The sequence below is a fragment of the Pinus tabuliformis genome, chromosome 5_2, assembly GCF_031772625.1.
Source record: "Pinus tabuliformis cultivar Carrire ecotype Pingquan chromosome 5_2, CPIR1, whole genome shotgun sequence".
Lineage (NCBI taxonomy): Eukaryota > Viridiplantae > Streptophyta > Pinopsida > Pinales > Pinaceae > Pinus > Pinus tabuliformis.
In genome coordinates this window covers 338,955,625-338,960,884 of record NC_142306.1, presented here as the reverse complement: position 1 = coordinate 338,960,884, position 5,260 = coordinate 338,955,625, and the positions used below count along the sequence as shown (strand labels likewise).

Here is a 5,260-nt window from a genome sequence, read left to right as displayed (position 1 = left end):
TCAAAATTTACCATTAAAATGATATTAGATAATAAAAAACAATCTAATAAAAGTATAAATTTATCATTATTTTACTTTATTAAGAAATAATGAAAAATTAAAATATACAATATGTTAAATTAGTCAAAGGAAAATAAAGAAAAATTGACATTCTATGCATAAAAAAAGAACATGGGCAATATTTATCAAATTGGGCACTAAATGTACAATAAAAACCTTTTAATGGTTTTCAAGGCCATTCATCTTTCATTGCAATACCATCAATCCACCTAATTTGGTTATATACTAGCATTTGCACCAAATGTTGCAAAGAAAACAACGTAAGGCATAAATAGAGGAATAATCACGGCATGGGAATGGAAAAATCTAAATAAATGCATAGATGGTTAATTTTTTGACATGATGAATATATTGGACTTTGTTAATAAAGCATCTGATCTATTTAGGTTGTCAAATGATTCATGATGTTGATATTAGGATATTTACATGTTTCTAGATGATATAAGATATAATAATAAAATACAGATTTTTGTGGTTGTTTTTATTACATTATGTAGATTATGATCTGAATTATATATATATTTGAACTCTAAGATCCATGGTAGCAGAACATCTCTTCAAACGATTCCATTGTTGTCCAATCTTCTCATCACATATAACATGCTTTAGAGATTTAAGCCCTCCAATTGATTTAGGCAGCTTCCTCAACCGAGAACACTCTCTCATGTCAAGCTCCTCGAGTTTCTTTAGCTGCCTTATTTCCTCGGGAAGTTCTTTCAAGAACTCACATAGAGAAATGTCTATATATTCTAGCTTCCCAAGTTTTCCAATAGATGTTGGAAGCTCTTTTAGACCTAGACATGCAGATATTCTTAACATTCTTAAAGAACTGAGCCTCCCCAAATCATCAGGTAACTTTCGAAGAAGGTGACAGTTAGTGATAGACCACTTTTGAACTGAAGACATGTCACAAATGCCAAGGGGCAACTCCTCCAAATCACAACAATGATCCATGTTAAAATCTAGCATTATGGGAAGCTTTAGATTCGACTAGATGCCATTGAACCTGGACATATTTCCAAGCCCTTCACATAAGCTCAAAGATAGCTTCTCTAAGTTCTGTAAGACTTTACTGTGCTCTTGAAGTGGGGGCACAATCAACCTCTCCAAACGAATAGTCTTGAGATGAGTGAGTGATGATAGCAATGGCAAACCCTTCACTATGGCTCTCTTGGACCCATAATTGAATATTATGAGGACTTTCAATTTTCTCATTCAAAAATGATAGAAGAAAGTAATTGCTTGCAAAAAAGAGTAAAACCAAAGCCTCCGCCTCATGAAAATTCATATTACACCACTGATACCCTTCCATTGTTCCTGCACAGGTAAACTACAAATTCCAAGCCCAATTACAAAAATATACATTGTGAGACACTTCACATCTTTTCTAAGATGTTCGACATCAAGCACCTACATCCAGAAATTGGTCTCTAATTAGTTCATGCAGATCACAGAGTGATAATCCAATTTGTGAATATGGAAAAAAAAATTAACAAAAACAAAAAAAAATTCTCTCAAGTTGATTGCTTAGTGCCCCTAAGCAGCAAAATTAGAGAGCATTTTTTATATATAAGAAAAATAGAGAAAAAAATCATCCTAGACACATCATTAATTGGTTCATGAATCATATATGGTTTTGGAAATAGCAATTCTAATATTATTTTTTTCCTCAGTAAAATTAAACTATTTCTATTGAGTAAAATATAGTACAATCATGAGAGACAAGAAACCGGCAGACCAGAAATGATGAAACTATCAACCTCGGTCCCGGAGAAGGAGTGAACCAAACATGGAGCTACAACAAATAACTTGAGAGCAAAAACTGACTATTACCCCACAGGGGCAGTAACCTCAACACGGTGTTTTTTCCCTTTCTTTTTATTGACTTTTATCCAACGATCCTGGGGAGTATGAGCTAAAACAACTTGAAGAATAGAATTCTACATCAGGGGGGTCTCCTTATCTAATTTAGAAGATGAGGTCTCATGGACGTGTTTCTGGGAGATTTCTGTGACAGTGGCGTGCGCAAGATTATCTGTGGACGGATCCATCGTCTGAGGAGCCTGGTCCGGTTCTGAATCGCTCTCCTCATCTTTTGAGCTTGAGGAATCTGAGCTTACTGTTGGCGGCGGAGAACAAGGGGTCCAACACTTGGGTTTGGTCTTTGCAAAGTTTCCCTTTTTCAATTTTGCAGGCAGCAATGGGCAGGAATTCTGCAGGTGCCCTGTTAGGTGACAGTGGTGGCAACAGAAGGCAATGTTTTCGTAATCCAAGTTCTGGGTCCAGACAGAGTCATTGATCTTGAGATTGATTTGCTCTGGCAGTCCCTTGCTTAGATCTAGCTCCACACATATTCTAGCATAAGTGTAGAGACCTTGTTTTTCCTGCCTGTAATCTCCCATTAAAAAGCTTCCCAAGGTGTTGCCTATGCTCCTATAGACTGTTGTATGCCACAGGTGAACTGGAAAGTTTGGAAGTCTGATCCAGACAGGGGCTTTGGTAATGACAGCAGAGGTACCCATGGAGTTATGAAGAGTCCTGCTGTACCCATGAACCAAGGACCTTCTTCTAAGGCCTTTTCATAGTTCTTAGGACTGTCGAACAGAACTATAAAATATCCTTTTGAGCAAAAGCAAACCTTGCAATGGTGAGTCCAGTTGTCATTGATCCAATCATAAAGGTCCTTAGAGCAAGGCCAAAGCCCATTGAATCTGCAAATGATGGCCCTTTTAGCAAATCTTTGAATGTCATCTGCAAGGTCCGGGTGGGAGATCTCAACAGAGGGGACCTCCTCTAACTTGTCAACTAGAAAAGGCTTAGGTTTGGGAGGTTCAGGGGAGATGGGTATCTCAGAGCATACTACAGCTTTGTAGGAGTAGGGAGGAGCAGAAGAAGATTAACCTGCAGCGCCACCTCTCAAACGAAGGGAAAACACTAAAGAGCTATTATTTTTTATGCTGTAAGAAGAGAGGGGAATAGGATCATCGAGTTGTTTACCTTGAAATATAAGTCTCTGTAGGGTAGAGGGGATCCCGAATCGGCGTTCTAGATTTACTTTGAGATTCTGCACCAGATCTGAAGGGTGTACCCATTGCAAAGTGGTCTTGCCTGAGATCTGTGTGATTTGAACCTGAAAGGGGGCAGAGAAATTTTCAGAAACTTTCTGAAGCAGAACAGGGCCAGAGGCTTTTGGGTCTCCTATCTCTTGACGCACTGGAGGCAGAGGGGGAGGAAAAAGCTTCTGCCGATGGTAGCTTTCACTCCAGCCCAGATCCGCTGCAAAGGAATTCTCTCGAGCCGGAGACTCTGACAGAGATCTCATTTTCAGGTTCGCACTATCAGGGGTTTCAGAATGTGAAATTTCTGAAACAGTTTTGGAAGTATCAGGCGACGAACATGAAGGCGGAGTCAGAGGCAGTGCCACCATAATCTCCAGATCCGAGAATAGTGATGGCAAATCAGGCGTTCCATTCTCCAGATGGGCATTCTCATCCGATAGCTTCTTCGTGCTTTCTGTGGGAGAAGAAGGGCACCTGTTCGTGAGGGGTTCGGTGTCATTTCGGTGGGTTCTCTTCTTTCTTTCTTTAAGGGTGAGAAAATCCGCCTTCCTCTTGTATCCGCCATTGCTGAGTCTCTGCAAGCGATTTGGCAGCGATTTTTCTAAGAGCAGCTTGTGAGACTTGTTGCGGGTAAGCCTAGGGAGTTTCTCCATTGGCAGGAGAAGGAAGCAAGCTATCGGAACTCTGCAAACCCTCAACAATTCTAATATTATAGGTAAAATAACTCTCAAAATAATTTCATTATTGGATTAGTGTAGTTTCAGAGGAATTGCTTCCAAAATGACCATTTGATGATAAAGAGCCCTTGAAGATCTCTTTGGCAAGGCTCTCTGGTTTATAGGCCTCGCCCATAACCTATACCTTGTTGCTTAATCTGGCAAGTCTCTCTAGTTTTTAGGCCTAATCCAGGACATATACCCTATCGATTAAACTGATTGTTTAGCATGAAATACCAATCACAAGAGAAAAGATATAGACAAACTACCAAAGTTGTATTGGAAAAGAGTGATGAGGACGAGAAAGGAAATAATGTAAATCAAGGAGGAATCCCCAATTTTGGATTTTACTTGAGCACAAACCACTTCAATTCCTATTGTCCGCAAAGCATATTCAAGTCATAAACTAAAAATTTGTCCAAAAAAGATACACTTCGATGTAAAAAATATGCACTGCTAACATTGAAGAGTCACCCATATGAGGATATGCTAACATTGAATAGACACCCATATGAGAATTAAATGTTATTAAAAAGAAACTTTATTCATAGGAAACTTTAAGCTTATATCTTGATATCTTACCAGTCTACTTGCACTTGGCATCATGTTTAAGAGAGATCTTAACCATCCACCCAATCCAAGCTGAAGTGTGCTTCTACAATTTCAACTCTAAGATCCATGGTAGCAGAACATCTCCTCAGACGATTCCATTGCTGCCCAATCTCCTCATTACATATAACATGCTTTAGAGATTTAATCCTTCCAACTAATTTAGGCAACTTCCTCAACCGAGAACACTCTCTCATCTCAAGCTCCTCGAGTTTCCTTAGCTACCCTATTTCTTCCGGAAGTAAAGAAATATTTTGTTGGGATATCCACATGTGAAAAAATCCAAGAAATCATACCATAATAAAGAAGTATTCTAGCCCCAAGATCTACCCAGTGTAATTTTATTGTCCTAATGCCTTCCAAAATATTATTTTTTGACTAAAAAGCTCTTATAGATTTCAACCACTCTCTATTCTCAAAGAAATTAAAAATCTCTTTCCACTGCATCACACCTACTTTCTTAGTTTAAGCTTGTTGCAATCAATTTTCCCTCTTTCCCATTTTATGGGATGTAAAAAAAATGGAAAAAGTGAGTTATCTTTGATAAAAATCTTAAAAATATTTTACATTTCTTCTTCTTATCTTGTATTTAAATAAATACCATGAAACTAGATTTAACAATATTGTAATAATAATATGTACATTTACATTAACCTTGTATTTAAATAAATACCATAAAACCAGATTTGACAATATTGTCATTTACATTAACATTGGGCTTTCATGTATGTTAAATAGTCATTAAAAACCCAAAATTCAATCTGTATGAAAAACAAACCCCAATCAACTACTACAAAATAAATGACTCACAATTAA

General features: G+C 37.7%; 1 pseudogene; it reads right to left on the bottom strand.

The window, feature by feature from the left end:
* Nucleotides 1-570: 570 nt before the first annotated feature.
* On the bottom strand, nt 571-1,275 carry LOC149158871 (uncharacterized; annotated as a pseudogene).
* Nucleotides 1,276-5,260: the final 3,985 nt, after the last annotated feature.